The following is a 12,390-nucleotide window of genomic DNA, read 5'->3' on the forward strand; positions in this document are numbered from 1 at the left end:
AAGCCGCAGCGGGCAACCTGAAACCCATGATGTCATCCTCAGAGAGCACGGGCTACCGGCAGTTAGTGAGAAAGTGTACAAACCCCAAAGTCAACATCACACAATCACTAGGGTTAATTGTATTTACAGTTGAGCAGCTGTGGTGGATTAAGAGGTTCACAGATAAAGTACGGTACATGTGTAAGGAGACGCGGAGAGGCTTCGCTTCAGAAGTTTGACAAGTATTCTACATTTAAAAATTGCACAGTGACTCTTGGAAATGTTTCTGTTTTGGGCAATTAACACCAAGTGACCCCTGTGCAGGGCTGAGAGTCTGCAGGTGTCACAATCAGCCTGTGTTTTCAGTGAGAAACTCACCTTCGACCTCAGAGGAGGAAGTCAGCAGTGAGATCACAATGCTCTAGTCTTTTGTTGGGGGAAAAAGCTGCACATTCTTGGCTTTGCGTGACACATTGTTGCATTTTGGTGGAAGAGCATCTTATTCTTAATGGCAACTGTACATCCTTTAACAATCACATGGGTAAATTATCTTTTAATTCATTTTTTTTTTATTTTTTTTTATTTTAAGTTTATTTTTCAGGCTGCTTGTGAGAGGGAGTTCAAATTCTTACTTACCTATGGGGGAGTGAACGTCATGATGGTGGGAACTGACCGTTCTCTTAAGGATGTAGACAGCAGGCTTTGTCCACTGCAATGATGGTGAAAGGTTGTCATGTGTTAATGCTTGTTCTGTTTTGTTTTTTTTACTTTATTTTCAGAACTGTCCTTCAGGTATCAATTATTATCCCGCTACGCCCCATTTCAAGTTACGGAGAAACTGTTTATCATTTATTTTTATTTACTTAAATGCCTTGAGTTAAAAATAAATAAATATATATATATATATATATATATATATATATATATATATATATATATATATATATATATATATATATATATATATATATATATATATATATGAACTACAGAAACAATCCTTATTTATTCTCTTTATACTGAGACAAAAGAGAGAGCGAGAGCGAGATGGGACACAGGGTCAGAGATGTCATCATGTGCAGTCTATGATGGATGGCCATTTCCTGTACAACTCCACAGGTTCTCACAGAAGACTTGAGTCCCTGTTTAACTTAATTCATCAGGGCTGCAGGGCTGATACAAGGCTAAGAGATCATTCTTACCCTGCAGTGCCCACACAACACATGGTATACATCTTACACCCTTAAATCTACTTTAAAGCATCTCCACCCCTATGGGTATTAGTCCACAAGTAACATCAACAAAAATGTTTACATGGGCCTTTATAATTCAGGTGATTTGGTGATTCTCTCCTACATATTATATTTTGAGCCTTCACAATCATTCTGGGTTTAGATTCAGTTTTATTCTGCTGTTGCACCACAAGAAAACAGTGACCTGCTGAGCAGCCAAATCAAAACAATCGTAAATTGAGCTCTGAGGTGTAACCACGTGACCCTGTGTTCTCTCTTAACATGTGTTCATCATTAAAGTGAGGATGCCACAGGAGGAAGATTTTTTTTGGGATTTTGGATTCTGACGTCTTCCTGAAATGTTATGGGCTGAATAAGAACTGGGTATAGTGTCACTGAGACATCAGGATGATTGTCCATACAGAATGTTTATCATCACACTTTTGGCTTTTGTATGATCTGTGTTGTTTCTATCTGAAGGCCCCGCATGGAGGAATGTAAACAGTCCTGGCAAGCAATTATAGTCTCATTATGGTTTGTTTATGACAGTCATCTGTGGTTCTTGGCCCTGGAAATGAAGTCACTATACTTTTAATTCGTTTCGTTGGATTTCAAAGCAGGAAATTGCGAACTCGCATTTGATCGACAGCTCAGCGGGGGCGATTTCACACTTGTCTGACGGACGAAGCAGCCTCACAGGCCACTGTCTGGATGATAAGTTATGTACATTTGTGGCGCACAAAGGCCATTCTTCAGCGTAAGATGAATGCGGCATGCTTTCCTCCTCGCACAGTACATTAACCCTGCACCCTCACTGGACAGCGCTGTGATCAAAGTCTGCCAAATTCCTTGGTGATGATTCCCCCTTTTTGGGTCCAATGTCAGGATCAGAGACTGGAGCAGGGAGACAGCATACTCAGTCAAACAAGCCATGTAACATTAATTTGCGATGCCAGATCTATTGCAAAGGCACACATGAATCCTTGTGTACGCACACACTGACCAAAGACAAGGCACGGAGACAGCTGTCCGGTCACCCTGTGTCTAATACAGATAGACAGTGGGTGAAGAAACGATTGGACGCAGTGGGACGTCCACTCAACTCACAGGGGAGGGAGGGGTTGAGAACATGGAGATGATGATGATGAACTCCGTTTGCACCGGGGTTCACCGTGTAAACCCGTGTCTGTGGACGGGAGAAATACAGCCTGCTTGGGTTTCTGCAGAAACATATCAAGTGGAAAAGGGCAATTCCAAAGCAGCTCAAGAACTGTATCTTCAAAATCTGTCCATAAAAAAAAAAAAAAAATTATGATTTAAAAGACAGACGGTGGTTGCATTTTCATGCGCACCAATAAATTAAACTACGACATGATTTAAGAGGAAGATAAGCTGAGTTTAGCTTAGCACAGAGACTGGAAGCAAGGTGATACAGCTTCATAGGACATCTGATTAAATGTTTAAATGTTTGCACAGAGGTCAATCAGACAATCTAATATTCTGCGAGGGGAGGCTTCAGCTAGTTTTGCCATAGATGCTTCATATCCAGCTTTAGCATTTACATCTCTTGGCAAATGTTTTAGCCATTGTTGCATTTACAAGGCAAGAGGTTACAATACGTCCTCTGAGCAGTGTTTCTTCTTCAGGGAAGACTGGAAGCTACTGTGACAAGGATAGTCTGTCTATGTCAGAGCTGCACTCCAGTGCAAGAAGCAATAGTAATAGAAAGTGATCTATAAACCTGTTCCAATTATCTTTTCCCCAAAAAACATCAGAAAGAGAAAGCCTGACAGAAACATGGACAACAATCTTGTATCTCACCTGTTCCTTTCCCATTGGTTTCAGACAAAAACACTCTCAGCAGGCTTCACATGTAATACACTTGACACACGCATTGAATACGTCATTCCAGACATGTTTACACAGACAAAGTTAGATCTCATGGTAGAAACCCTGTGGGTTTTGTCTTTGCCAGAGGGTCGCCCCCCCCCAACCCCCCTCCTTATATCCCTACATCCCTCAATCCCCACTTGTCCTTCTGAACCCTGGGGAAGGTTCAATTTTAGGGACTAAACTCCGACTCGGCCCCTCAGGACTGTCTGTCTCCCTTTGCTGTATTTTGCTTGGTTTAGGTCAATTTACTGCCTGCGGTTATACTGTTACCAGTAGTCTGTTGAGCCACCATGAGAATATTCCCACAACACAGTCAGCCACATAGATGGTTTTCATGATCCGCAGCTTAGACCGACACTGAAACCTAATAAAATAACAGAGAGGAGGACCTGCCAACCCAGCCTTATTGACAAGACCATTAGCTTTACTTGTTGACATTGGTTTGAAACGATGTCTCATCGTCAGACAGGCTTGGAACACCTTGGATCAGTCCCAACCAAACCTAAGCAAAGACGCTGTTGTCAGGTCTTGGAACACAACGACCCGCCGGCCCATCCACACACAGAGCACGTCCCAAAAAAAAGAAAAACCCTGTGCCTCCTCTCTGTCCGAGCCTGTCAGCGTGGATCGAGGCCGTCCCGTCAGTGATTGATGACTGGAGTTCTGCACATTTCTGAAGCCGACACGTGCTGGCTCTGTTGGCCGGGACTCGTCTCTGCTCTATTTAGTTTACATTATTCTTATTATTTCTCTGACCAAGCCTGCTGCTGAGTGCATGCATGTGCGTGTGCATGTGTGTGTGTGTGCGCAAGTGCGCACACAGGGAGGGGTTTTTCCATGCCCTCAGTTGTCCAGGTATGTGTAATGAAATCTTGAGTTCTGTTTTGAAAACCATGGGAGTTCCAGTCATTTTCACATTTGAGGTTTCTCCCTCAGCTCCCCTCTTCTCCCCTTCCCTCTCTCTCACCCACTTGCGCTCCCATGGAACAGTCCACCCAAGGTTACTTACTGCTTAATTTGCAGCACTCTCAAAAAACTAAAATAAACATGGGTTTTAAAAATATGGGGAACACCCAGCATCTTGACCATTTTGTGTCCAGGAGCTGAAAACAGTTCTTAATTGTCGAAAAAACGGTGTGTGTCCCCGTCTGTGTGTGTGTGTGTGTGTGAGGTTAAATCAAGCACTTTCAGCTCAAACTTGAATCAGGAAACCAATAAAGCCACAAAGTGCTGGCGCGCGAGACAAAAGTCACTTATCATGCGATTTCTCGCTAGACAGCTCAAAAACACGAGTAGTCATTAATTAAACTTGATCTCTGAGAAAAAGCTAAAGAGAACCCAGAGACCCATCGCTCAAAGTCACCGCGCACAGGTGGAGAAAAGAAAGAGCAGCTGTTCACTTGCGCAAACACAAGCACAAAGATGCGAGCACACACACCTCATAAAATGTTAGGGAGTTCACTCCTAAACAGAGTTACACTTGTGATAAAGGGCTGTTTAAATCAGCACAGTGCTCTCCCTCAGCTAACAGCCACTCAGTTAGACTTTCTCCTCAAACCGAAAGTAGCCTACAGTCGTGAATATTCATCGCCCTCTCCAGTGCTGTGTGTCATCGCCTGATGATGTGATTGATGCGTGTTGACAGACAAGCAGAGGATGGAGCTGCAGCAGCACTCACTTAGACAAGACAGACAGAGACGAGCTGCACTCTTATGTTGGTCTGATACTGATTAAATAGACAGGCAGGTGCTACAGGATGTCTGCAATCTAATCCTCTACATCTGTGGGCCTGATACACGCAATCGTGTCACTGAAGACATTGTAAACACTTCTACTGAACTGAAATACAGTATGTACATAAACTAATTGTGTAATTGAAGTTTGTTGGCAGAAGCTGCGAATTGACTGGGTCGAAGGCATCTGATCACTAACCTGACACTTTTGATTACATGAGCATCAACGTACCAAACGAGAAAACATGTCGTCCACTTGATGCCTAAATCCTAATCTGTGTTTTCTGGCATCATCGCCAACCTGCACTTGTATGTGGCCATTCATGTGTGTCTGCAGCCCCACATGTGTGACTATGTAGCTGTAATTAACAGCTCCTGAGCACCTGCAATAACAATCCAGGCTGTGGCACGTTTGCCGACTGCTACTCTCGCTTCCCTCTTTCTTTATATTGTAATCTGATCCAGCCTCTCCTCCATGTAAGAGCTCTCAGGGGCCGGACTCAGGACAGACAAAGGAGAGGAGCTGATCTCTTTCTCAGGCTGGACTAAAGATGGAGGACAGGACAGCCAATGTGGCCGACTTGAGTGCATCAAGTCAGGTTTTGAGCAGAGATTTCCAAAGTTGGGTTGGGTGAGATGGATGAAATCAGTACGATGATGATGATGTTGATGAGAGTCAACTCAGTCTTCAAAAGCAGCCGAACAAGCTGCTGGAAAAGTCTCTCTCTCTCTCCCACATGGTCAGCTGAGGCCAAACTCAACACGACCTTGGTAAATTCATTAAACAAAGTCTGCAATTTTTCTTTCACTAATGTCATCAGGCCTCTAAACCACAAACAAAGCACATCATTAACAAGAGTTAAATCACAATTACATATGCTGCTACCAAGGCGGCTCACATTAGGCTCAAATGATCTCTGCGGAGGAAAAACCGCTCAAAAGTAAACAGAGAAATCATTGGAAACATCACGGAGGAGTACGCTGGAAAATCGTGACAACTCGTGCCAAGAAAAAAAAAACTGCTTCGACAAAGAACAACAACAGCTGCCACAAGCTGAAACTACCCCACAGGGGATGTGACAGGCACACAAACTAACAGCCCGGCCACAGCAACATGACTCACCTTTTGTTTGCAGAAGTAACTTAGTTTATCCAAAGTTAAGATCCTTCTCATGAGGTGCTGACATCAGTATGTCACCTGTCACCTGTCACGAATTTTATTTGTGAATTTTATGTTGGAACTAAAGATGGAAATTAGCTGCTGAAGCTAAATCTAGTACAACCATATTTTCATTGCTCTATACAATTGATCAATGGTATTGTTCATCTGTATTTAACTAAATAAACTAAACTAAACGACTGGTCAGGGATTGCACTGTGATGTAGTGCTGCGTGTGAATACAAGTGTGTGTATGTGTGTCTTATTTCTACTTCACTTTGTGTTAAACAAAACAGATGCTAAAACTATTAAACATCTGACAAATATGTAACACTGGGTGTTTTGTTCCTGTTGTTGTTCACTTTCATTACACACACACACACACACACCGCTCCACTCTGTTCTCCTTGCTCCAGGATGTGAGTTGAGTTTTTAATTAAGGGATTACGGTTGATAAGAGATGTCACTCTCAGGGCGGACTCACCTGATACCGATCTATGCAAACGCAGCTTCCTCTGTTCCGTCACTGCAGCATCGTCCTCGTCCTCCTGCTATCCCGCGGGTTGGAAATGCAAAGCGCTGATGTCAGCACATTTCCATGCAGATTGCCTCACAGGTACGACTCTAAATGCTCTCTGCCCTCTTCCGAATCTACAAGGTGGGGGGGGGTAGGGGGGTTGAACAAAAAAAAAAAAAAGTCACATATGAAACCCATTTTACAATCTGTCATCAGAAACACAGGGCTGGGCAGGCAGGAAAAACAGGAACAAGAGAGAAATTGATTTCATCTGTTTCTCCATCTCCTCTCTCACAGGCTGAGTGGCACTCGCTGTCACTTGCGATTTAGCCGACGAGCGAGGCGCTCAATCGCAGAATCAGATATGAGGTCTACAGTAGGACAGATGCACTAAAAAAAACATCAGAACAAAGGTTTCCAGATTAGTCTGTTGAAAGATCAAACCGACGGAGGAGATCACATTGATGTGTTTCGAGTGTGGTGAAACAGAGAACCTCTTCTTTATACTGATATAAGGAATTAGGAGCTCTAAAATTCCCAGAAAAGAAAGCAGAGTGTCATAAAACATTTTTCCACCGACGCTGAGCCAATATTTTATCAGAGAAATAACACTGAGTCACAGCTGGGTACGGTGCTGAACACAGCGAGGAGTGTTGAGTCCTGGACTTTCCCCTGCAGATGAAACAGGTGACTTATGCAGTGATTCTGGGTGGTCTGGCTGACCTGTCTTTTTCTTAATAAACCGCTAAGTTAAAGCATAATTATAGGTTGACATCCTGCCTGTCAGATGTGTATGTGAATGCCAGACTGCCATATTTGTGACACGCTCGCTCAAAACATGTTCATTAAGTTACAGAGCAGCATCTTCCCATGCAGTAATAATATTTATAGAACTTCTCCATTCTTCGACTTTCTGCAAGTTTTCCTCATTTTCGCACACACACACATGCTCACATGCATGCACACACACAGACACAGCTGTCTTTTATTTGCCAGGGTCCAGACGCAGATACAGTGTGAACTTTAACACACAGATTCTTGACATTCTTTACGGGTGTGAGTTACTCTCCAACTCAAACTGGTGCCTTGGCTTTGGCCCGCTTTACTTCCCTGCCAGCGGGTCACTGTCACAGAAGGAGCCTCTAACATATATACAGGCTACTATTGTCCTCTCTGGATACACTAACTCTGTTTTTCATGGCTTGGCCGTTTGACTGAGGCTCTGTGTAGGAGCTGTGTCAGCATATTTTGCTGTTTCTGATGGGTCCTGTAGTAGCAAGTTCATTGCTTAATATAAAAGGAATGCTAATTAATTAATCTTCCTGTTGAAATCAACGAGGTAATAATATACAGTGCGTCCACAACGACTCTTTGTGCACCGTAGTAAATACGTGAGCTAATATTTCAAATGTCTCGATGGATTTGACAGCAATGAAAAGCTGAAATAACACGAGCAGTGTCAAAATCTGTTATATAATTCAGTCAAAACTGTGACATGAATAAGTTCAACCTTCACATTCAATAGACATGAACAGAAGTCTACCGGCCCTGCGCTGCTGTATGGTAAAACAATCTGCTGAAATTAAAGCTTCTGAGAGTTTCTAAAATTTACGACTCTCTATCAGATGTTGATCTCGTTCATTTCCGGCCCTCGGGTTCAGCAGACAGAGCCCGTGTCTAGTCTGATACTTTAGTAGCAGAAAAACAGGATTCTATTATATAGACAGTGTGTGGTTTATTTTACATGGGCCATCCACAGGCTCAGCAGAAAGTCAATTAGCTCGCCACTTTGGAGGCAAATTGCTGCTGAGACGGAATTAGTATCTCAAAACACGCAAACAATCTCTCTCTCTCTCTCTTACACACACACACACACACACACACACACAGGATCAGCCCTGCCAAATACTACATCTACTACAGGAAAATCAACACTCAGTCCATCTTGATCAATACAGCTTTTAGCTTTGGATTTCACTTTCTTCACAATATTATCGGTTCGGCGCATCAAGTAAAAACCACTTCAGGTCACATTTGAGAGTTTACACGAATCGATACATCTCAACCAACAACCAAGAAAGTGCAAGATAAATGCATCTGATGTCAATCAATGTACAGTATGAGAACAGGCTGAAAAGTTTAGAAAGAGAAAGGTCCGTTCAAAGTGAAGCAGAGTCCTTGTGAGTCCGTCTCACCGTCCAAACGCAGGAGATCAGAGAGCATCCTGTCCTGTCACCGTACCCAGCCTGATGTCCTGCTGCACTTGTCTTTCTCTGGAAGAGAGGAAAAATAAACATGGAGTTATTAGAAGGAGCTCATGTGTCTGCCATCTATGACTGAAAGGACTGAGACTAAATTTCAAGCTCAGGTCATTTCCCCACTTTGACTTTCATTATGCTAAAACAGCCCTTCCCTTCTTCTCTTGTTAAATCTTCATTCATCCCCCCCTCCACTCATCCTGTACCTCATACTCCCTCTTTCTTTCTTCTGCCCCTCTTTCTCGCTAATAACAGGATGTCGGCTTTTTCCTAACATCGACCTTCCAGGCAAAGAGCAGATGCAGTTTGCAGCTTTAAGTAAATCCTGTTGTTCCCTGCATTTGTCTCCCGTCAGTGACTATTGATGAAACGGTGAGTGGGACATCTGTACTTTGGTCTGGGCACTGAATTAATTGTCAAAGTGGCCAACAGCCCCTATAGGTAACAGGAAGATTACTGCTAAGTGGAACAAGATCGGTAAGCTGTGCTTCCGAGCTGATGGGAGCCAGACGAGGACACAGCTACCACCGATTTTAATGACAGTTCATCTGAGATTCAAACGCAGTTAAAAATTAGGAATTTCGGGTTGCCCGCCACCGGATGATCGTCTCTATCTATCATCCAGAGAGGGATGAGGCAGTCTGGAAGAAATACAAGCACGGGCCTGCATCTCAGTCATTATCTGTGTTGTTACAAAGAAAATAAAGCTGTATGATTGGATTGTGTCTTTCCTTTGGTATGTATCATGGGAGACACAGTTCAGACTGTTACAGCAGCAGCCACTGGCAGAAATGACTGTGAATGACAGCTGGAAAAGCCATACCTGTGGAAAAGCCTTGATATGAGATGCTTCTCCATCTGTGTCCGTGTGTGTGTGTGTGTGTGTGTGTAGACATCATGAAGTAATATAATGTCCTGACAGCTGGAAAAGTCGTCAAGCAAAGTCTGTCAGTGACTGAATCTGTGACAGTTTGTGTCTTGATATACTGCAGCTCCACCTTTAGCTCAGTCTGACAGGCACTGAGCTCCTATCACATGACAGACTGAGTGTGAGGTGATAAACTCAAAACTCGAAGCATTACATTTCCACCGTCTTCAAAAAGAAATCTGAAAACCTGAGTCGCTCCTCAGTTTCTCCTCAGTCTCTTGGATCTCCCCCCACATTCTCCGTCTTTACCTGTCTGTTGCTGAAATACTGCTCCCATTGAGCTTGTTAATATGCAGCAAATATCTCCGCTCTGATTGGCTGGACCGGCTTCCTGCAATTATACGGGAGGAAACTTGAGGTGAAGGGTCACAGCTTGCTAAGTTTAGCCCTGTGGACAAACGCAGAGTGAGGCCAGTATCTGCTTAGATCACAAGTGTTTGTGCACGGGTTTACGTGCATCCAGCGGCCTCTGAGCAGAGCTGCTGTCCTCCTTTTAATGCGTTTGTGGTGGTGTGATTATCTGATTTCCTGTTTCAGGTCAGGGTACCACATGTACTTAAAACTAATAATAATAATACAACAAATATTCATCTTCTTTTTTTTTCTTTTTTACGAATTTGGGTCATGAGAGTTTCAAAAATTTTCCTGCAGCCATATTTCCATCAGGCTTACATCATTTTGAAATGTGTGATCTCTCATCATCCTTCACTTTTCCATTTGTGCTGCTTTTATGGATAACAGTCCATTAACCAGTCCACAAGTGAACACACAGAAAGTCTGATTCACAGGCAAACACTTTTGAGTGCTGTCTAGTGTAGAATTTAACCCTTCAAAATTGCTATTAGTCAGCAGTACACTAAATGCACAGCCCTCTGCGGACTCCATGTCACAGGCATTTTCTTTTTTTTTTTTTTTTTTTACAAACAGGCCTATCATCGTGCTACCTTACAAGATGAACACTGTTAGATTTCAGTGACACACACACACACAGTGAGCCATCAGTGCCAGAAAAGTCAGACAAACTGAAGCACTTGAAGCTTGAGTTTGTGGTAGACCACAAAACACTGCCTTGCCATGCACCCTCACTTGACATGCCATCCTCATCGTGTAAGGCTAATGATGGGCGTTCCTCCTGCCAGGAGCAGCGCCAGGGTAAGGTCTGGGTGGTGGTGGTGGTGGTGGTGGTGGATACTGGTTTGATCACTCTCTGTGTGTCTAATGTTACCCAAGAAACACTCACTCAGCTCTGCCTCAATGAGCCTCTCTGTCCTGGGCCGAGTTTTGAGGCTTGTTGGTGCGTTCAAAGACAGCACCGCAGACCTGCGTGAGGGTGCAGCAGGTCGACCACGGCGGCTGAGATGCTGATGTATACACCACGATGTCAGTCATGTCACACACACACACACAGCTCTGGTTCACCGACGCTCAGTGATCAACTGCAGAGCACAGGCAGGTTTTGTGTAATGCATTCAACAGTCAAATGTTGCCATTGACCCAGTGCCACCATACACTGACTGGCAATGATGCCTTTAGCTCACTGCCAGACATTAACACACATAGTGGTACAACTCACAACATTTCTCTCCTGCACTGCACTGTATGTATTTAACCCCCCTCTACACTGACAACTGACCACAACAATCATAGCCTATTATACATCTGAGGTTTAGTAGCTTTCATGCATATTACATTCATCAACATATGGAGTTTACGTTTAAATTAACACGGTGAGAAAACCTGAAAATCTGACCGACAGCTTCATGGAAAGTGGGCACAATGTATGTGGTAATGAAGATTATGTAATATAATGGAAACTTTCAAAACAGCAAGTAAACCTAAAGCAAATTAGCACTTTTAATGACTCACTGTACCTCATACTGTACCTTATGCTATATAACCAAGATTATGGGTAGGGGAACTTGATGATCCACATATGATAGATTGATTTTAAGAAGTCATCACAAAAACAAAACTCCCAACTGTGAGATTACTGTAAAATTACTAAAATGTTAAAATGATAAAATATATTTTTTTTAAATCACAAATTATTCTGCAACACATATTGAATTCGCCCAGACAGATATCAATCACTTTAACTATCACATCACATGACTTTAATTATATCAGCAGCTCACTGTCGATTAATTTGATGTCATTATAACGCTCATCAGGAGCCCCTCTCTCCCTCAGTTCAGGCAATAAGATGCACAGTAGCGATCATAGCAACAACCACTGATAAGCATCACCATCATCACCAGAGTCGTAGTAACAGTCGGGGGTCCCGCTGATCGGCCCACAGCTGCTGCCACCATCCAACTCACAGCTCACGCAGCTAAATAAGCACTGGAGCGAAATTCTGGCGAACAGTGCGGCGCGGAAAACAAATCGCAGATCCCCTCTGCTTTCACAGGGGGAGAGCTTCATAATCAGAACCGCAACAACCACCAACACCAACATCAACACCACTGCTGCTGCTGCTGCAGCTCCGACACACGCCGAAGCTTCAGTTTGTTGAGATAAAAGTGAACTTACCGTTTTCTCCTCTACTCGAACCCGCGTGGTGCCAGTTTGTCTTGATTTAAGCACCACTGCGCTGTTTATTTGCATGTGTCCTCCTGTCTTCTGGCAGAGTTTCCCAACTGTTCCACGGCTGTTTTTCTTTTTTTTCTCCTTTTTTTTTTGAGGCTGGTT

General features: G+C 43.4%; 1 protein-coding gene across 1 annotated transcript in view; it reads left to right on the top strand.

The window, feature by feature from the left end:
• The window catches only part of zmat5 (zinc finger, matrin-type 5), a 346,127-nt gene that overhangs the window by 99,760 nt on the left and 233,977 nt on the right, over positions 1-12,390 (top strand). The window lies entirely within an intron of this gene.

Source organism: Trachurus trachurus (genome assembly GCF_905171665.1).
Source record: "Trachurus trachurus genome assembly, chromosome: 12".
NCBI lineage: Eukaryota > Metazoa > Chordata > Actinopteri > Carangiformes > Carangidae > Trachurus > Trachurus trachurus.